The sequence below is a fragment of the Bos grunniens genome, chromosome 9 (genome assembly GCF_055505025.1).
Source record: "Bos grunniens cultivar Pamir isolate PY7600 chromosome 9, Bosgru_T2T1.0, whole genome shotgun sequence".
Classification (NCBI taxonomy): domain Eukaryota; kingdom Metazoa; phylum Chordata; class Mammalia; order Artiodactyla; family Bovidae; genus Bos; species Bos grunniens.
In genome coordinates, this window is record NC_141173.1 from 16,284,827 (window position 1) to 16,307,198 (window position 22,372).

General features: G+C 43.6%; 1 protein-coding gene and 1 pseudogene across 7 annotated transcripts in view; one reads left to right on the forward strand and one right to left on the reverse strand.

Moving 5' to 3' along the window:
* Positions 1 to 832: 832 nt before the first annotated feature.
* LOC147365629 (protein BEX2-like) lies at positions 833 to 3,505 on the reverse strand (annotated as a pseudogene).
* A 4,670-nt stretch (positions 3,506 to 8,175) lies between these two features.
* The window catches only part of MYO6 (myosin VI), a 157,367-nt gene continuing 143,170 nt past the window's right edge, over positions 8,176 to 22,372 (forward strand). For 6 of the 7 annotated variants that reach the window (XM_086316877.1, XM_086316880.1, XM_086316881.1 and 3 more), the window contains exon 1: positions 8,176 to 8,393. The gene's annotated coding sequence lies outside the window, so the exon portion shown is untranslated. Of the gene's footprint in view, positions 8,532 to 22,372 lie in introns of all 7 variants that reach the window. The other variant, XM_086316879.1, reaches the window with a different exon arrangement.

Sequence of the window (22,372 nt, forward strand, 5' to 3'; positions counted from 1 at the left end):
TTTTTTTCTCAAATATATTTCAAACTTTTCTAGCATGTAAAAGTTCAAGATTATATGGGCATGTATTCTTACAAATGCATTTATTATTGTTTACATGATCCACACATGGGATTGGTAATGCGCTGTTTGCAAACCTCCATTTAGTTTGCAAAACGTTTTCATTTTTGTATTATCTTATTTAGTCCTTTCCCTGAGGAGGAGGTATCATTATCATTGCTATTTTATTGATGAGCAAATTGAGTCTCAGAGAGATTAAGTGACTTTACAGGTCACAGGCCTGGAACCTAGTTTCTCTTCACATTATTCCCCTCAAATTAAATAAGTTTTAATATAATATCACCTCTAGAGGGGCCTTCACACATTTTTTTTAAAATTTCTACAACTTGATTAATTACATTTGACCCACTGAAATCTGGAAAGAAAAAATAATCATCTTTCCTCTGCTTTTCTTCAAATTATCCCACTTGAGCTGGATATCACAGAATATGGCACATTAGGTGAAACATTATTTTTAAGGCATTTGACAGTTCAGTGAAAGTGTCTGAGGTGATGATCTTTGGTTAGACTACTGTTTCAGTTTTATTTGTTGTTGCTGTTGTTTTTTGCTATTTTAAACTGCTTTATTAACTTCACAATATATAATGAACATCTCTCCACACCATAGGTGAAGCTGCTGCTGACAGAAACTTAACAGATTGGGTCAAAAACACAACAGTCAGTGAGAAGCTGGTAACAGGAAGCCCACAAGAACCAACACCAAAAGATTTACAACAAAGGTCTGTCACGAACATGTAAGTTTAGGAAGCAGATGTCCCTCTATTAGCATCAGGCATCAAGGCATAAGGCGTAACTCATCATGATGGCCGTGGTGAGGCGGTCAGCACTAACTGCCCGCAGATTATGACTCAACTGCTTCTCCCAAAGCTTTTCCATTAGTTGCCTCACCTCCTTCCCAGTGCTTCCCATATTCTCCTCTCTCACCCTTGCCTGTGGCTCTGCAAGCCTCTGAGCCATGTCCCATCTATAATGCAGAAAGGGCTGCCTACCATGGCAGCACCTACGATTTCCTCTAGGCACACAGCTTCCAAAAGGAGGGCCCAAGGCTCTCCTTTGTTAGCGTCTTGCCCCCTTTCATTCTTGTTTTCAGTCTCCTCGTTGGCATTTTCCATGCCGAGATTTTTTATTGCTTGTTCCTCTTTGGACGCCACTGCTTCTGGGCCTATCCTTGCTGTCTCCTGGTCTTCCCCATCCTTGCTGCAAGAGTGACGCTTCCCCTCCTAGTCACCCCCCCAGCCCCAGCACATCCTACTCTTGGGGGCCGCCCCCTGCACACATACCCTCAGGGCCATCAGGAGCAGGGACTGAGAAGAGAGTGGATAACCAAGAGTTCTCTCAGCTTTAATTTTAAGACCACTATAACAATTCAGGAAAAACTAGGTGCAAGTTTAAATAAGAAAAACACTGCATAGAAATTTCCAGGATCTAGAATGATGAGATGTGTGTTGATCTGGTTAAGGAATTTTCTTTTAAAGCATCTATTAATAAATAAGAGACCACACCATTGTGTGTGGCTCAGTATGTTAGCAAATTTGGAAAACTCAGCAGTGGCCACAGGACTGGAAAAGGTCAGTTTTCATTCCAATCCCAAAGAAGGGCAATGCAGAAGAATGTACAAACTTACCACACAATTGCACTCATTTCACATGCTAGCAAAGTAATGCTCAAAATCCTTCAAGCTAGGCTTCAGCAGTATGTGAACCAAGAACTTCCAGATGTATAAGCTGGATTTGGAAAAGGCAGAGGAACCAGAGATCAAATTGCCAACATTTGTTGGATCATGGAGAAAGCAAGGGAATTCCAGAAAAACATCTACTTCTGCTTTATTGACTACGCTAAAGCCTTTGACTGTGTGGATCACAACAAACTGTGGAAAATTCTTAGAGATGGGAATATCAGACTACCTTACCTGCCTCCTGAGAAACCTGTATGTGGGTCAAGAAGCAACAGTTAGAAGCAGATGTGGAACAGCTGATTGGTTCAAAAATTGGAAAGTAGTTTGACAAGGCTGTATATTGTTACCCTGCTTATTTAACTTATATGTAGAGCACATCATGTGAAATGCTGGGCTGGATGAATCACATGCTGGAATCAAGATTGCCAAGAGAAATATCAACATATATGCAGATGATACCACTCTAATGACAGAAACGGTTTTTCCAGCAGTCATGTATGGATGTTAGAGTTGGACCATAAAGAAGGCTGTGTACCAAGGAATTGATATTTTTGAATTGTAGTGCTGGAGAAGGCTCTTGAGACTCCCTTGGACTGTAACGATGTCAAATCTAAAGTCAATTCTAAGGAAAATCAATCCTGAATATTCATTGGAAGGACAGATTCTGAAGCTGAAGTTCCAATACTTTGGCCACCTGATACAAAGAGCTGATTCACAAAAGACTCTGATGTTGAGAAAGGTTAAAGGCAAAAGGAGCGAGGGGCGGCAGAGGATGAGATGGTTAGATAACATCACTGACTCAGTGGACATGAATTTGAGCAGACTCTGGGAGACAGTGGAGGACAGAGGAGCCTGGCATGCTACAGTCCATGGGTTCGCACAGTCAGACATGCCTTAGTGACTGAATGACAACAGCATTAATAAATGAGGTTTTAGCTTTATTTTTGTCCTTTATATAGGAATTATTTCTAACATATATTAACCTACTTTCTTTCTAGAGAATATGTTCAGGAATGATGCTCAAAACATGATTTAATATTTTTTAAAGATTGTGCTTTTATAGTGATTACATCAAGCATATATTTTTCCTGATAAAGTATGGGAGATACAGGTGTTGATGGTATCTGAGGATGGGCTACATAATACCTGCAGGAAAAAAATCATAAGATGAGCTCTTTAGGGATCTGCTCATTCCCTGTATTTTAGTTCCCTATAAATTCTCGATGATCACCATTAATGCAAACGTGTTAATAACTAAAGCAAATCAAAATTTCTTTCAGAAGCTTTATGTAAATATCTCTTTTATTCTTTACATAATACTTGAGTACCTACTCATTCCTCCTTTGTAGGGTAAGGATAACAGCTGAACTTTCTGTATCAATCAGGTTTCTTTGTGGAAGACAACATAAATGAACTCTGGCTGTAACTTCCCTGATGGTCCAGTGGCTAAGACTCGTGCTTCCAGTATAGAGGGTCCAGGTTCCATCTGTGGTCAAGGAACTAGACCCCGCATGCCACAACTAAAGATCCCGCATGCAGCCAGATACATAAATAAATATTAAAAGGAGACTAAACCTTGGCTAACTTATCTGGGAAAAGGTTGTATTGGAAGAAAAACGGGATGGTGGAGAAGCCGCTGTGTACAATGGGCAGGGCCATGACCACTGGCACTGTCACAGCCAGACCCCGGTCGCCACAGTGACGCACACCACTGGGGGTTATCTCTGTATCTTTGCGGCACTCTGTCAGATTCCAAGTTCCAGGTGAGTGCATCCAATTGACGGAACCTGGGTCCCATGCCCTGACTGCTCCCTGGTTACCAGAGAGTGGTGACGAGGACGTGAGCCAAACTCAGCTTTCAAACTGCGAAGCAGGCCCTGTTCCCACCATGACTCAAAATTACGGATTCTCCACAAATAGAATGGGAGGTTAGAAATTAGGCAGGTAAAAGGCTCACTGTATGACCTCACAAGACTGGGAAGACCTAGTGGGGGGATCCGTGTAAAGTGCTTGGCACAATGCTGGCACAAGGAGGCAGGTGATCAGTTTCAGCACTGTTATCATTATCAACTCAATGAGGCGGGCAATGCGCTCATCTCTAGGGATAAAACTGTAATAGGGCACATTTCTAACCAAAAGGCTCAATTATTTTGGAAAGCTTTTATAGGCAGAAACAAATATAAAAACATAGTAATAATACCAATAAATAAGTGCTGCTGCTGCTACTGCTGCTAAGTCACTTCAGTCGTGTCCGACTCTGTGCGACCCCATAGACGGCAGCCCACCAGGCTTCCCCACCCTGGGATTCTCCAGGCAAGAATACTGGAGTGGGTTGCCATTTCCTTCTCCAATGCATGAAGGTGAAAATTGAAAGTGAAGTCGCTCAGTCGTGTCCTATTCTGAGCGACCCCATGGACTGCAGCCTACCAGGCTCCTCCATCCATGAGATTTTCCAGGCAAGAGTACTGGAGTGGAGTGCCATTGCTACAGTATAGGTATGACTTATACTGTAAGTCATATACTGTGACTCATATACTGTGACTCATACCTATACTGGAAAAGAAGGGAAAGGAAAACAATTCTGCCCCAGTCAGAACAAAGAATAAAACAGACTGAGTTCTGAATCCTGAGAGCAGCATCATGAAAGGGCTTGGCATGTCTGAATTCCTGTGACTGGGGCAGGTTCAGGATTGTGAAGGATTCTGTGTATCACCGAAATGAGTGATTTCACTGATTACCAGGACTTGGTAAAGGGGGTGACCTAATCAGACCTGGGGGATGGGGTGACTCTTTAGGAGTCGTGAGAGAGTGGATGAGAGTGAGCAGAGGCAGTGTCAAGAGTTCAGATGGGAGAAGATGACGGCCTGTTCTCAGGGAAGATGAAAAGTAAGACAGCAGCTTAGAGATACTGGGTCGACCAGAAAGTTCATTAAGGGTTTTCTGTAAGATATTATGGGACAACCTGAATGAACTTTTTGGCCAACCCAATAATTTAGTACATAGAATGAACTACATTCAGTGCCTCCTGCATGAGGAGTGAGGAATGGAAGGGATCCTGGGTGACTAAAAAAACCCTACAACTTCTTATGATGAGCAGATGGTCATGCTATCATTATAATGATAGGCAAGGGAATAATTTGAAGCAGTTGGGAGAGGAAAGAGAATGAGTTTCTGCGTGGTCTTTGGCTTGCCTCACATTAAAAGTTGGCATCAAAGAATGCAGCTGAAGCTATTAAATTGGCTATCAGTCAGAGAAGGTGGAAAGACTCAGTAGATACCTATAATATTGATTCCTATCAAAATGAAAGAACCAAATCACAAGATTTTGCATGTGATCTCAGAGGTAGTTCTTGGAGACCCCATCTGTGATAGGAAGTCTGTGGATCTCAGTTTAGGAATCCATGGGATAGCACAAAGAGACTTGGGGAAGAGTCTTACAAATATTCAATGAGTGAGAGCGAAGTTGAAATGTTTACAAACGTAAGTATGGAATACATTGTTAGGATGAGTTCTGGCAGCAGGTAAGATACAGTTATATCCACTATGCTCAGCAACATATGTTGTTTCCTAGAGTTGCCTATTCTCTTGCTGTTTGTTTATCCGCACGTCCCATTTATTTAATAACAGTAGGCACTGTTAAATGAGATGTGAAGGCCATCATGTCTGGCACCAGGGACACAAAGACAAATTAAGGACACTACCCTGCTCTCAAGGAGCTTACAGTCCAGGTGGGCAGTACTTGTAAACAACTAAAGTACGGATGGGGAAGTGAGTGTTGGAAGACGTACATGCAATAGGTGCTAAGAGACAGCATCATATTGCACCTCAGTTTTGAAAATAAGGTTTTGAGGGAAAATTTCTTGGAGAGGACCAATAGGCTGTATTCTGAAGAATTAACTGTATTTAGTCTGGCAACACTTCAGTTTGTTCTGTACTGCAAGCATTTCAGAAGGGCTTGAATGTAAAGTACAAGAAATGGCAAAAGGCAGTGGGTGGAAATGAAACTAGACAAGTAAGCAGGGCTAAGACAGTAGTCTCAAAGGCCAGCAATTTTCAAGGAAGGTAACTCTGTGAGGAAGCTGTTAGGACAGCTTTATGGATTTTAGCACGGTGATAAACTAGGAAACAATGAAGAGGCATGCAAATTCAATGGAAAAAAAAAAAAGACAAAGGAGATCCCCACTATGCTAGTCAAACAAAAACAGTTGAAGGATCATATAAGACATCTTAAGGAGTTTGGGCTTCCCTCATAGCTCAGTCGGTAAAGAATCTGCCTGCAATGTAGGAGACCTGGGTTTGATTCCTGGGTCGGGAAGATCCCCTGGAGAAGGAAATGGCAACCCACTCCAGTATTCTTGGCTGGAGAATCCCATGGACAGGGGAGCCTGGTAGGCTACCATCCATGGGGCTGCAAGAATTGGCACGACTTAGCGACTAAACCACCAAGGAGGTAGTGGAGTGCCGCCACAAGAGTTTACAGAGAGGAATACCTAATCAGGCTTTCATTTTATAAAATGTAAATCTGATGGTACTGTACAGACTGGATTAGGAGCAGACAAGATTGCAGTCTGGGAAATTGGTTTGGCGGCTAAAGCAGCATAAGACACGTGAACGGATGGTGGCCTGAAACAAGATAGCAGTTGTTAGGAAGAGGAACTGGATACACCAGAGAGGCAGGGCTGTTGTTTAGTCACTAAGTCGAGTCAGACTCTTTGCGACCGTAGCCCACCAGACTCCTCTGTCAATACTGGAGTGGGTTGCCATTTCCTTCCCCAGGGAATATTCCCCATCAGGGATCAAACCCTCCTTTCCTGTATTGGGCGGAAGGATTCTTTACCTTTGAGGCACCGGGGAAGCCAGAGAAGCAGGGAGCTAGGGGCAAAGAGACAGTAATGAATTGCAAGTGGAGGAGGAAGGGGAGGGGGAGGGAGAGAGAGAAAAATCAAGTCCCTACTCATAGTGAGTCGTGTGTATGGGTTTCTATTGGTCTGTCAAAGCCTTTTAATCTTGAATCCAAAATGAAGTCAAAGCAGTGAACTGAAACCATCCACTCCTTTTCGTTTTGAAATCTAATTAAGTTTTACCTCCTGGCAATCTGGAATTAAATTTCTGAGATTGCTGTCAATTATTTCCTTTCTTGGTTTCTCTTCCTCTTTCTTACTTCCCTATTTTATTCTTAATATCTTATGTTTTAATTCTATGCTAAAATACCTCATCATAACTTAGCTTTCCCCCTAGAACTGTGGAACATCTAAATAACTGAAACTTGTCCCCATCACAATCTTGTAGATTTCCCAAAGCTTTCCCAAATTTGTTCTTGATCAGAATCTTGTAGGTTTCCCTTGCTACTTGGAATGTTTCCGGGTTAATGTTCACAGGGTAATTCTCTGTTGTGAGTACGATTAGCTTTTTTTTTTTTCCGCGGAGACTTACAGCATTATAGTCATCATATCATTTTCTTTAAAAAAAAAAAAAAGCTTTTTGTCGTAAAGGCAAAACATATTTTCATCATATTAAACTTTCGAATATGACTCACAGGTATGTCACTTGTACAAACAGTAAAACAAACATTATATCTGGGTTCTATTAAGTGTATACGGCGGTGGCAGAAGGGCAGAAGAAATGCAAAATTTCCATCTCAGACCCCCGTTCCCAAAAGCAGAACAGCGAGTCTGTTGCACGGGGAGGTGACCACTCTCGTTGGGCAGCTCAGCCCGGGGCTGCGGGGGAGTCCGCCTCCCCCCGCCTCCGCCAAGCGGCCCGGTTCCCCCCCCCCCCCCCCCCCCACCCCGTCCTCTCCACAACTCAGGGTCTTCGCCCTGTCCCCGAACGACTTTCTCCGTCCGGGAACTGATTCCTGCTGCAGCCGGACTGCACCGTCCCTGCACCCACAGTCCGCAGGGGGCTCTGCAGTCGCCGGGAACCACAGCCCCGTGAACCAGGCGGTTTCGCGGGGGCAGGAACTAGGGCTCCGGGCCAGGCAAGGGGCGGCTCCTCCGGGAGCAGCCGAGCGCCCACCAGGTCCGGGAGGCTCGGCGCCACGGGCTGGAGCTGAGGGGCGGGGCGGCCCTGCGCCGAGCGCGCCTCCTCCCGGCGCGCCCCCGCTTTTGGCGCGCGCGCCCTCCTCCCGGTGCGCGACCCCCTCTCCCGGTGCGCGCCCACCCCGCGCGCGCCCCTCCTCCTGGCGTGCGCCCCCTTCCCCGCGCGCGCCCCTCCTCCCTGAGCGCGCCCCCTTCCCCGCGCGCGCCCCCTCCTCCCGGCGCGCGCCCCCTTCTCCCGGTGTGCGCGCCCTTCCCCGCGCGTGCCCCCTCTCCCGGCGCGCGTCCCCCTCCCTGGCGCGCGTTCCCCCTCCCGGCGCGCGCGCCCGCTCCGCCCGCCGGGCCCGCGGCCTCCCCGCCCCCTCGGGCGCTCCGTAGCCGTGACGTGCGCGCGGCGGGGCCGGGGACTCGGCAGGGCGCCGGCCGGCGGGTGGAGACGGACCCGGGATCTGTCCGAGCAGGAAGCGAGCCGGAGACCGGTCGCCGCCGCCGCCGCCGCCCCGTCCTGGTGCCGGCGCTCGCCGTCGCTGTCTCTTCGCCCTCGTCAGCCCCGCACCCCACCCACCAGCCTTACCGGCGACAGGTAGCCCCGCCGCCGCGCACCTGCCCTCGCGTCCGCATCGGTGAGTGTCCGGGGCGCCCGCGCCTCGCCCTCTGCTGCCTCGCTGTCCGAGCCCGGCCTCGCTTCGAGGCCTCCGCCCGCCGCCCGGGGTCGAAGAGCCGGCTCGGTTCTTCTCCCGAGGACGCCGAGGGTGAAGCAGGTGATGAGTGGGCCCGGGCGGAGGCTGTTCCCGGGAGCTCAGGGCTGGGTCTCATTTCCACAGGACAATGAGAGTCTCCTTTCATGGGTTTATCATCACTAAGATACCTTTGTGTATCATCTCTGGCTCCCAGGTTGAAACAGAGCACTCAGGTGTCCAACTCAGACCTGGACGCTCCGTGACAGTTTTCTCTTTCGTCCACGAGCTTAAAATTCAGTGCATAAAGAGTGCTTTTTGTTCTGTGAGAATCAGCTGCTATTACTGTTAATCATATAGGAGCCCGGATTGGGACTATTTAAAGTTGCATTTTTAGTCTTCGGTTAGTCTAGTGTTTTGGGTATGTTAATTTATGTATCTGCTACTGAACAAGAGCTTTTCATATTTGTTAGTTTCCAAAACTCTTTAAAAACGATTAAAATTGCTCAAGCTCTGGGATAAGGAAGTAGTTTGAGAGGGTTATTGTTACCCGAGCATCCGTATCAGAAATATTTCCATATAGTTCTAGAAAAAGTGTTACATTTTATCTGGAGTGAAGTTTGTAGTGGAGGAATGCTTAAATCCTAATCTACAGATCTAAGGAGCTAGGAACACTGCCCCAATTTAATAGGCTCCTGTTCATGCTAAGTAAGTTTTCCTGGTTGGTGTGCTCTGACCGTGAAGAGGCAAAATAGCTAAGTATCGTCAGGGTTTGAGAGTTTTAAAAAGTGTTATTCTTAAGATTTAGCTGAACAGTGTTCACACCATAAAATGTGAATCTTGAACTTGGTCATGGTACAAAGGTTGGCAGCAAAAGGACGTTTCTCTACAAATTAACTAAACTTCTTAGATTCCTTGGCTTGTGGTTTGCCATTGGAAATTGTTTACTGAAAAAATTACCTTGGTGTCTTTTATTATTAATTTTAGTAACACCACAACTTGGTCTATAGCCAGAGCTTGAAACAAAGCAACCTTTTAAAATAACTCATTGACTTTTAAATATCCAGCTTAATTACTTGCATAGTGGTAAACGAAAGTTATTTTAGTCTTATGCACATTTGCCCAGTCGCACTTGTATGTTCTGTGTGACATGCTATTTATTGTTGGCTTTTAAGTTACATTTTAGTGTTCAAAAACTGACTTTAAGAGGGAGTAATGGAAGTGGTGAGCAACTTCAAGGAAAGATGATGATTAAAAACTCTCTATATAATATTTTAAACTATGTATAATATATATATTTTTCATTAGTGCCTGGAAACATGGACAAGAAAAATGTAATAAGCTGTTGCAGAATTTAATGTAAATCCATGCAAAGTCTTAAAAATATCCTAAGTCGTAACCCGTGGAGCTCATCTGAAATGGATTTTTTCCTCTGTTTATGTTTGTGTGATCAAGTTTTAAAATAACAGTGACCAGGAAATCTGAGAGAAGCTGAGGCCGTTTTCTCATCCTGTTGTGACTTTGCCTGGAGACTGTGGTAGATTATGTAGTCCATTGTTTAGATAACCCGGCTGTCTCCGGGTTCTCAAATACAACTTTCTTTTTTTTTCATTAATTAATTTTTATTGCAGTATAATTGCTCACAGTGTTGTGTTACCTTAAGCTGTACAGCAAAGTGAACCAGCCGTACATATACATATACCCCCTCTCTTGTGGATTTTCCCTCCCATTTAGGACATCACGGTGCTTTAAGGAGAGTTCCCTGTTCTGCACAGTATGTTCCCATCAGTTGTCTCTTTTATACATGGTATCAATTGCGGAGATGCATCAGTCCCAATCTCCCAATAAAACGCAGCTTTTTAAATAACATTTTAAAGAAATGACCATGAAGTTTGAATAAATATAAGCAGCCCAGACTTTTTTTTTTAAGAAAATTTTACAGTCTGCTGATAATCGAAGTACCATGTCTGTTACGTCAAATGTCAGTTTTACAAAGATATTTAACCCTTGTGAATTTTTTATTTCTATATATTAAAACATTTTAAGTAAAAGATGGAAAAAAGGATGATAACTGTAATAAATTCCATACAGTTTATCTGTGATCCTTATGAGATATTTGGTATTAGTATAATTGGTGACTGGCCCTTTAGTAGGATAAAATTGTCATTTATTAGGCATCTGTCATGAGCAGAACAGTGAGGAACTTGATCTACAAAATAATTTTCAAGGTTGGTGGTCTTGTGTGTGCTCGGGTGCTCAGTTGTATCTGACTCTGTGATCCTATGGGCTGTAGCCCACCAGGCTCCTCTGTCCATGGAATATTTCAGGCAAGAATAGTGGAGCAGGTTGCCACTTCCTACCGAGGGGATCTTCCTGACCCAGGGATCGAACCTGCATCTCTTGAGTCTCCTGCATTGGCAGGCAGATTCTTTACATTAGCACCACCTGTCCTAAATTGTCCCTTGAGGAAATTTAGGCTCAGAGATTAAATATTTGCTCAAGGTAATGAGGTCCTGTCAATTCCTGAGAGATTCTGGATTCACACTCTAGTCCTCTGACCGTGAAACCTCAGACCTTTCCACCAGAGCAGGTTACCTTGATCTCAGGTGCATTTGGTAGACTGTTCTGGTAAACCTGCAGAACTGGTATTGTGCTAAAGAATGTAACTGCAGATTTGAAGGAGGTATAGAGGCGTGATGTTGAGAAAGACTGGACATGGCCTGTGGAACTAATTTTGAATTCTGTTTCTTCATTCTTAGGTGGACAGCCTTAAACAATGATATGATGTTGCTTTATCATTTTGGGGGTAAATTTCAGAATATTACACGTATTGTGCACTTTTAATTTTGGTGGGTTATAGGAACTAGAATCAGACTGTAATGTAGCACTGGTTTTCATTGTAGCTAAAATGAATAGCATAATATTCTTGGTTAGAACTTAAAAATGAGGTAGACTATTGCCCATAAATACAGTAGTTGCCTTTTAAGTAATACATAATTAACTGTGTAATACTAAGGGGGGAAATGGTTTTTAGATCATGATTAAATGGTGACCTGTTCGATTAGAACAGTTTTTTTTAATGGCCTGTGTTTATTTCAGGACTGTCCCTTGAGCTATAATAGACATAAAGAACAAAAATGAGCACACAAAGTCCACCTTCTGTAGCAAATGAGTCATTTCGGCAGTAGAATGTGGTTGAGTAAATGAGCAGAAAAATGGTAGGAAGGCGGAGTTGGGTGACTTCTGTTACAGGTGTTTATTTGTTTTAAACTGCGGGGAATTTCGCATCTGGAAGATACTCAAATTCAACTGTAAATACAAAACCATCATCCAAGGGCTAAGTGTAAATTATTAATGGATGATCTGTAACACATCTGCTTTTGTGTGTGTATGTGTGTGTGTGTGGATAATCAAGAACTAACTAAAGCTTAATAAGCTTAATTCTGTTTTTGATAATAAGCTTAATTCTGTTTTTGAGGCATATATAATGTTAAGAGGAGCCAGGACCGTCTGCGTTTAAAATATTTACACTTTTATTTGACACATTTAGTGGACTGTTAATAATCTTAAAATATAACTATTAGGATATCTTCCTAATTATGGTGTTCAAAGATGAATTTTTTTTTTTTTTCTTATTGAGTAGTGTAAGAATGATACAAAATCACTGCAGATGGTGACTGCAGCCATGAAATTAAAAGACGCTTACTCTTTGGAAGGAAAGTTATGACCAACCTAGATAGCATATTCAAAAGCAGAGACATTACTTTGCCAACAAAGGTCTGACTAGTCAAGGCTATGGTTTTTCCTGTGGTCATGTATGGATGTGAGAGTTGGACTGTGAAGAAACCTGAGTGCTGAAGAATTAATGGTTTTGAACTGTGGTGTTGGAGAAGACTCTTGAGAGTCCCTTGGACTGCAAGGACATCCAACCAGTCCATTCTGAAAGAGATCAGCCCTGGGATTTCTTTGGAAGGAATGATGCTAAAGCTGAAACTCCAGTCCTTTGGCCACCTCATGCGAAGAGTTGACTCATTGGAAAAGACTCTGATGCTGGGAGGGATTGGGGGCAGGAGGAGAAGGGGACAACAGAGGATGAGATGGCTGGATGGCATCACTGACTCGATGGACGTGAGTCTGAGTGAACTCTGGGAGTCAGTGATGGACAGGGAGGCCTGGCGTGCTGCGATTCATGGGGTCACAAAGAGTCAGACACGACTGAGCGACTGAACTGAACTGAACTGAACTGAAGAATGATACAGTGGTTTGAGAAATGACCACAAGTCTGCAAGAGTTCTCCTTGTGAGTACTGAAGCGTGGGAAGTCAAACCGGAAGAACAGATCCGGCTAGAAACCTTGCTAGTGTCAGAGAGAGGGGGAAGGCCTTTTCTATTCACAAAGCAGGCCTCCAGTGAAACCAAAATACCTAGGCACATTCCTCAGGTGATATTCACATGCCTGCCGAGTGATGTGCACAAAGCCAGGCGGTGCTCCCGCAGAACCACAGGCATCGCTCATGTACCTTATGTCACTTGTTCTTTTATTTGAAGGTAACCTGCCGCTTAACCTGTACAGGTAAGGTATTCGATATCGCAGATTTAAAATACTTCTATTCTAAAGGTGCTTTATGGATCAGCACCTTTTCCAACCAGTATTTACTGAGGGTCCATTGTGTCTAAATACAGTTGTTAGTGGGCACTGGTTCTTCCCTGTCCTGGCAGATCTTTGGATTTAGGGTACAGAAAGCGTGGCACAGATGTGAAAAGAAAGATAATCAGAAGCATCCACTTAAAACCTGAAGACGCTTACGTCAGAAGTGAACACCTTACACGTGGGGTGCTTTCCCATTTTGGAATTCGTTTATGTACATTTGGTCCTAGAGAAACTTGATTAAGTAGATGTGGTAAGTTTATTCCTAATCTGCAGATGAGAAAATGGAGACCAAAAAAAAAAAAAAGTATTGGGTTGGCCAAAACGTTCATTCTGGTGTTTCCTAGCATCTTATGGGAAAACCTGAACAAACCTAATGGCCACTGCAGTGCTTTGTTCAAGGCCGCATGGGAGGCTGCTTAGGAGCACCCCTGAGAATTGGACTTTCTGCCCTCATATTCCCATAGATCCGCCCTCCTCCAGGTCTCTTAGCTCTTAGGTGTTAGTTGGGGTTAACCTTTCAGTCAGTCAGTTCAGTCGCTCAGTCGTGTCGGACTCTTTCGACCCCATGGACTGCAGCACTCCAGGCTTCCCTGTCCATCGCCAACTCCCTGGTGAATTTACTCAAACTCATGTCCATCAAGTCTGTGATAACATCCAACCATCTCATCCTCTGTCGTCCCCTTCCCCCCTGCCTTCAGTCTTTCCCAGCATCAGGGTCTTTTCCAATGAGTCAGTTCTTCTCATCAGCCTCTCAGCAGTGACTTATTTCATTTTATGGATTTAAGTCAGATGGGTCAGAAAATTCTGAATAATCAGGGTCACTAAAGTGATAATTATTAAATATGTACTTACACATTGTTTTTCCTTTTTCTTCCTTTTTTTTTAAAAAAATGTAAGGTGGAAGACGAGCATGATGCATTATTATGGAACTACTCTAACATTTTAACATTTTCAGTAGATTAATGGAGTCATGTTGGTAGTTATCTAGTTGTAGAGTTTTTAAGAGAAAACTGCAATTAGTTTTAAAAAAGGAGAAAAGTATTTTGGGGAAATTTTGAAAATAAATTTTATGACTTGGCACATTGGTATTGATCTGATGGTTATCTTGCTTTTGTAAAGACTCACTAATGAGCTGTCAGGTGTGACTGTGTTGGTATGTATATGCCTTCATTCATTCCACAAATATTTGAGTGTCTATCACGTGGAGGCATGGTTCTAAGTGTCGATAAGGTGATAAATTAAAACCAAGTCCTCGTACTGAGTGACATTTTATTGTTGTTTTGAATTAAGTTAATTATAGACTCTTCATTCTAGTATGTGATTAACAGGGCTGACCCTAAAGTTGGGAAATAACTTGTCAAAGTGGTGCAATTTGAGGGCTACTGAAAGCCTCATTTACTCTAAAATATTCTATTCCTGGCCTTCAGTCCCCTGAGTCACAGCCCTGTTACCAGTTGACTTTTGATAAATACTAATATGTTCCACCTTTTTTCACAGTTTCAGGAAACAAGGCTGAGAGAAAAGTAAAGGGAGAAGAGTGGGTTGGCAAAGTATAATTTTAATGGCAGCTATTGTTTATTGAGCGCTTGCCGTGTGTAGGTACTGTCAGACGAGTGCTGTGTGTACCTTAGCTCAGTTAATCACTGGGTTGCTTCAGTGCCCTTGGCATTGTGACTTGTGTCTTGGGAAACAGAGACACAGGCGTGTTAAACTGGCTCGAGCTCCCAGCCAGTACTGGGAGAAGCTGGGACTGAACCCCTTGCCGTCCTCAGTGTGTGGTCGCAGCTGCTCACATGGCGAGAGTCGACAGACTTGCGTCGTGCCGCCCACAAGTCATGGCACGGCGCGCAGGGGGAAGGGCTTGGTGAGTGAGGGGTGGGCGCGGAGGGTCAGGAGAGCTTGTTGGGCGAGTGGGGGGAGTTGGGGGAGGCAGGGTGGGCTGCCGTCTATGGGGTCGCACAGTCAGACACGACTGAAGCGACTTAGCAGCAGCAGCAGCAGGGACAAGGTGGGTTTTTGTTGTTGTTGTTGTTTGCCTTACTGTTGACCCCTGACCTGCTTCATTCCAGCCCCCAGGCTCCAGAGTTGCATTTGTGAAAAGGGCTTGCTTATCCAGCCCCAAAGTGGGAAGGCAGGCAGAGGGGAGGGCATCCCGGTTTTGCTTCTTGTTACCAGGGTCACACGGCTTCGCTTCTCTGGGCTTCAGTTTGTCAGATGGAGGCTACAGTATTACCTAGCTGGTGCGGTTCTCATGAGAACTGGATTAGACACTAACACAGCGAAAGCACATAGCTAGGGTACAGTATTATTGTTACCGAGTTGGGGTTTTCCCCATGTTTAACGTGGAATGTTCATCCAAAAGGAAAAACAAGCTATGTATTGGAGATTCAGGTGAAATCTTGAAGGGTTGACCTGTTTTAAGTAGTACTTAAAACAGGTGCACACCACAATTATCTGGGGAACTAGTAAAAACACGTCAGAGAGGTGTGGGTGGGATGTGAGCAATGGCATTTTAATAAGCTTTTCAGTTGATTTATTTGTGCACCAAAATTTGAGAACCACTGGTTGACACCTTTTCTTCATCCTCTGCTTTGGGAGGGTGTTGGCAATAACACCAAAACATTGCTTGGATTAACCAGGCAGCATGTGGTAGAAGGAAGTGAAATATCGGTTACCAGAATCTCTCCATTGATTGTTTTTTTCATTTAAGCTTATTTGGAGCTCACAGCATTTATCTTGAGAGGACAATGCAGTGTTAAATTTCACACGTTAATTGTAGAGAGTATTTCAGCTTATTAACCAGTTTCATTTGGAAGGGAGCTGGTCATGTTTAATTTTTAAATGACTATACGAATAGTAGTGGAGCTTCCCAGATGGAGCTGGTGGTAGAGAATCCACCTGCCAGTGCAGGAGCCATAAAATACTCAGGTTCAGTCCCTGGATCGGGAAGATCCCCTGGAGAAGGAAATGGCAACCCACTCCAGTCTTCTTGCCTGGGGAATCCCATGGACAGAGGAGGCTGGTGGGCTACAGTCCTTGGGGCCACAAAGAGTCAGACACGACTGAGCGCACATGTGTGTACACACACACACACACAGCAGTATTATATAAATAATCCTCATTTAAACCTTAAGACCTTTTTAAACTTTTTAGCTGGATTTCTTTAGATAATGCACTGTTTCTGAATAACCACTCTTGGGCTTGTTAGCCACAGCAGGTGAGGTCCCAGCAGGAAGAGATTCCATCCTGGATGGTGCCAGTGAAGAGACTGCAGGGCTTAGAAGCAAACATGGAGTGGGGAGGTACCCAGGGGATAGCAGTGGTGAGAAGCCCTCAGTTCTCCAGAGATCCTGGGAGTAGAGAGCTGGCCTCGAGGAGGAGGAGAAGGGCGGGTGGGAGCCCAGGCTTCAAGGCAGGGAGCAGGGACGTTCCCAGGGCTCTCGGCATCCTCTGTCTTCTGGGTCTTGGCTGGTGGCTTCTGTTATCAGGCAGCTGGGGAGACCAGTTAGCATGGCTCTGAGTAGGGAGCCTTGGGCAGGAGTGGAGCGGAAGAGGGACGGGGGTGCAGTGGAATGACTCAGGCATCAATTGGAAACTGGGATTCTGTTGCATTGCCTTGGTGCATTTTAAATAATTTCTAGTTTTGTGATGCGTCTGCAAAGTACTTGAGACTACCTGTCTTTTACATGCTTTTAGAAAATACTTCTCATTTAATCAAACAATTAGGAAATTTAATGATCCATATAGCCCGATGAAAAACATAATCTAGGCAGGTTAACATATAGCACTTTAATTCATGTGTTGTTATGCCTTAGTAAGTCTTTCTGAAATTTTCTTCATTGGGTACTCTTGGTTTGATAGAATGAATGTTTTTCATTAAAAAAAAAATCTTTTACTGATTAAGCTTAAAATATTTTGGTAAGATAAGTCCTTTGCCTTCTGGAATTTATTCACTTGGACTGATAGCAGGAACACCAGAATACAGTTCATAGAAGTAGGACTATTATGAAATAATTGTTCTTCTTCCCCAAGTCCTTTTAAAGACACATTAAATTTCTGTATGAATCTGTCACAGTGTACTGTTATACAGCTGCCTTCTGCTAATGCCAACTTTACCTAGTTAATCTGAATTGTGGCTAAAAGTTTAAACCTCTGTTCTTCACTTTGGATAGATTCCTGAAGATTACTAAAGAAAAAGATTTCTCGCCTTGAAGAGATGGCGTGAAGATCGCTAGTTTATGAGCATTACTCGAGACAAGGCAATTAGAATAATTTACATTTCCCCTCTTACGGGTTCCAGGGGAAAGAGTCCAAGATTTTATTCAGATTAAGCAGCAGCTAGACTGGGTCTTATTCACAGCTTCCAAAAAAAGACCAAATTAAGCAGTAACCAACACCTAGGTATGAAACTTTAACATACAAATAAATGATACGTCTATGTAAATGTTAAAACTGGGAGGGGGGGTTTGGAAAGGGAACAAATAAGTTTCTCAGCTTGTCTTTAAAAGAGTATGGTGGAAAAAATAAACAGGTTTGGAGTAAACAAAATCACACCTGTGCTTGAAAATCATATATTTAGATTTTTTTTTTCCTGTAAGTGAGCCTTTTTCTGAAAGGAACGAGTTCAAACTTTTGTGAAATCTTCTGAAAGCATATTGTTTATTTTGATTTGATGCTGATAGAATTAGTATCCCGCAGGAAAGGATCGAGGCTGTTGGCTTTTCCTTGTTATGCTCTTTGAATTTCCTTGATTTGAGGATTGAGTTATTCCAGAGAGAACTTTTCTCCCTTTCCTTGTTATTTTTTTTCTAAAATTAGATGAAACAGCTGTGTTTTGGTTTGTGGGCATGATTTGCTGTCTGTTATCCTTTTGGTATTTTGGGGAAGAACAAAGTATGCATGTGTGTGTGTGTTGCGAGGGAATGAATTACTTTCTCTGTGTTTCTGGGCTGTCATTATTGAGTTGAAGATGAGAAGAGCAAGATGATTTATGTATCTGTTGTGCTTGAGGCTGCAAACAGAACTGTGACTTGTGTTGGCTGTCCAGATGATGGAGAAAACTATTTTAAAGTGTAAAAATAGTTGTTTTGTATCCACCTGCTAATGAGGAAGTTTGTATTAGTTTGGAGATTTCCAGGGGTGCTAGTCCTGAAGAATCTGCCTGTCAGTGCAGGAGAGGCAGGAGACTCCAGTTTGGTTCCTGGATCGGGAAGATCCCCTGGAGGAGGAAATGGCAACTTGTTCCAGTTTTGTTGCCTGGGAAATTTCCATGGACAGAGAAGAAAGATTTTGTATCGGATGTGGTGGCGAGGGGGAGGGGAGGAAGAGAATTGAATGAATTTGAGCATATGACCAGATTCACTTCAGATGGTTTTTTGGCCAACCCAGTAAGTCAGAGAATAAAATCTGAGTCAGAATTTTGTATTTTATAGAGATAGATTCTACTGATGAGTTTGACTGATGAGTTTGCTTTTGAAAGGGGGGTGGGTGTGCAGCGTAAATTAGGAATTTATAAACCAGTTGTTTGCTATGATGATTTTCACGAGTTATTAGCATAAATGGAGATAGCTTGACAGCTGCGTGGAATGTCAGTGTGTCAGAAAGTGGGCTGTTTATTAACAGTGTGCCTCTGGAACTGGCCCAGAATCTCATGCACTTTGGTCCTATTCTCTGCCATCCCGCTGTTTGGCAACAACATTGACCTAGACTATTTTCGGGCCCTACAGACACCTGAGTACTTGCGCATGCTTGAGCAGTCAAAGACAGCAGTGTCTCATGATGATGATTGAAGGAGTGGGCCCAGAATGACTCTCCAAGAGTACAGTTCTGGTAGCTCCTGAGGGCCAGTGACGTGCCCCCACTTTGCGAGCCCTATAGTCCTTTCCTCATTAATTCTAATGTGGGCCCTGTGAGGTGGCTCTTCTCACCTCCTTTTGTAGCTGAGAAAACCGAGGTCTAGCAACTTGCCTAGGTGACCCTGTAGTGGGGGCAGGGCTGAAGGCGTCTTCAGGGGGTCTGGATCCGAGCCTCTGTCCCGTTTATAATGTTAGTTTCCTCTTTTGTGTGTTCTTTTAAAGACTTGAAGCTTTGAGGATTAAGCCACTGTGTCCTTCTCTGTCTAAACGAGGGTGATAACATCCTGACCCTTAGGCAGCAGCGGCGTGGTTTCTCGTCCAGGGCGGATAGGTCCTCTGCGATGCGCTCTGGTGTCCCTGCCCACTAATTCCTGTTGTTCACAGGGCCGCGGCCTCTCGGACTGATGACCGGGGAGACCTTGTGGGCATGTAGTGGCTAAACCATTCTAGATGACGTTTTAAATTCCTTAACCACTACCCCTTTCACTTACCTTATTAGTCTGCTTTAAACAAATGTATTGCTGTCAAGTTTTGTATAAGTTAAATAACTAAATTGTAATTTTTTGTTATCCTTGGAAAGCTGCTTGTTTAAAGGATCCCAATAAGTGACTTCTTTTGTAAAGGGAAGAATCCTTTTGTAAAACAAATGATTGTTTTCTAGATTATACTAATAAGTCTGGGTCTTTCACATATGACCTTTGTATAAACACAGACCCGGCTAAACACACATTTCATATGAATATGCCTAAATTGAGTTTGACTTCATACTGTGCTTGATACTGTTAATAAAAAGGGATTGAAAAAATGGGTTTATTAAGTGCTGTTTGTTGTATTTGTACTAAAATGTACTTTAGTAGGCTTATCTAGACGAAGAATAATGTTCTTTTAAGCAGTAGGTTGAGGTTAAATATATAGCACAACAGTAAATTCTTTTTGTGTCATAAAAATTTATTAGGTAAATGTTAGTGTTCTGTTTAAATGCCAAAGTAAGTGTTTTGCATGAATCTGAAATACATCCTCTAAAAATAACAGATAAAGTTTAGAGTGAGAGTTTATGAAACAGTTGTTATGGTTGAAAAGCAGACAGACTGTTGGTTTGGAATACACAGTTTCATGCAGTCCTTAGTAAAATATTTATTTCCTGTACCTAATACCTTGTTAATGAGGCCGTGAACCCAGTTCCATTGTAATCTGTGTTCTCTCCCTGAACACTCAACAGAGACTGCTCTGTAACCTCCTAGTTAATAGATCCAGTGGCCTCATTTAGATCGTTCTTCTTTTCCAGCCTCTTTCAGCTGCTGCTGCTGCTAAGTCTTCCTTGAACTCTTCCTTCTCAGCACCTGTGCTCTTGCACTCTCCCAGATCTCCAACGTTTTTGGTCTAGTTTTTGCTGCTTGATTTTCTCCGCCCATGCCTTTACTGTTCATGTCTCATAAAATCCTGTGCTTGGCACTTTGCTCTACTTGCGCTGTTCTTATTTTTGATAATTATATCAGCTCTCATTTCATGCCGCTTTCCTCTCAGATTGCTTTCTGTGTTATCTTGAGCACCTTTCCAAACTGATGCTCCACAGACATCTTCATGAACTATAGAAATCATCCCTGAACGTATCGTCTTCACAGACACCTTCCCATTTCACGTATTTCCTCCCAGACCGCCTCCAGGCAGAAGCTGCTTTTCCCCCGTTTTCCTTACGATCCCCTCCTTAAGCTAGTGGTTCACGCTCAGAACTTCACTCACCTTTGCTCACGTCACTCCTCACACTCTGTGAAGGTCGGCCATCGCTTTCCTGCCCGGGACCAGGTGCAGCCTCACGCCTGCTCTCCTGCACGGCTCCCTGCATTTGGCCTTTACCCTCGGCGTATGGGCTGCCCTGTGCATTGCCTTTAGAGTTCTCTTTCAGAGTAGACATCTGACTGTAATGATCTCTTCCTCAGTGAGAGTCCCTGTTTACCGCTTTAATACATTGGCAAGTCCAGACGTTTATTGTGGGATTTGACACTCTTTGTGGACTGATCTCTTGGCCCACTTTTCACCTGCGCATTCGTCACTCTTTGGCCATTGTCCTGTGCCCAGGCCCCATCGACCTGCTCCCCAGACACATCCCGGTTCTCGCATCTCCCTATTCCACTTCAAACAGGCCTTTGTCTGGAATACTTGCCTGTAGTCAGGCTTACCCATCTCTCAGAACCTGCTTGAATTAAATCTTTGAAAGTAGCTTTCCCCAGTTTAGTGTTTTGGAAGCATGCCTGTATTATAGTATTCATCACTGGTGATATAATATATGTGTATCTTCTTTCATGCTCCACTTCTCTTCCTAGATGGTGAATGACTCAAGTGTGTGAACTGCCAGCAAATGATTTGGCAAGGTTTTATTTAGATCAGCAGATCTTGGGTCTTAGGACTCCTTTATACTCTTTAATTATTGAGGACTCTGTAAAGATTTTGCTTATCTGTTTAGTTATATTTACTGATGTTTGCTGTATTAGAAATTTTAAAAATACTTAATCTGTTTAAAAATAAAAATTTATGCATTTTAGCAGAAATGACATGTTTTATGAAAAACAGTTATTTTCCAAAACACCAATTAGTGAAAGAGTGCTACTATTTTACACTTTTGTAAAACTCCTTAATGTCTGACAATAGAAGATAGCTCGATTGTCATATCTGCTCATGATTCGGTTTGTTGCAGTATTTTGCTTTTTTTTTTTGGTTGAACTTTGGATGAAGAAAATCTGGCATCCTACAGATATCTTATTGGGGAAGGAAGTATTAATTTGACCTTGTCAGTAAATTGTGTACATATGCTTCAGTCATTCATCACAACTAAGATCAGATCAGTCGCTCAGTCGTGTCCGACTCTTTGCGACCCCATGAATCGCAGCACCCCAGGCCTCCCTGTCCATCACCAACTCCTGGAGTTCACTCAGACTCACGTCCATCGAGTCAGTGATGCCATCCAGCCATCTCAGCCTGTGTCGTCCACTTCTCCTCTTGCCCCCAATCCCTCCCAGCATCAGAGTCTTTTCCAATGAGTCAACTCTTCGCATGAGGTGGCCAAAGGACTGGAGTTTCAGCTTCAGCATCATTCCTTCCAAAGAAATCCCAGGGCTGATCTCCTTCAGAATGGACTGCTTGGATCTCCTTGCAGTCCAAGGGACTCTCAAGAGTCTTCTCCAACACCACACTTCAAAAACATCAATTTTTCGGCGCTCAGCCTTCTTCACAGTCCAACTCTCACATCCATACACGACCACTGGAAAAACCATAGCCTTGACTAGACGAACCTTTGTTGGCAAAGTAATGTCTCTGCTTTTGAATATGCTATCTAGGTTGGTCATAACTTTCCTTCCAAAGAGTAAGCGTCTTTTAATTTCATGGCTGCAGTCACCATCTGTAGTGATTTTGGAGCCCAGAAAA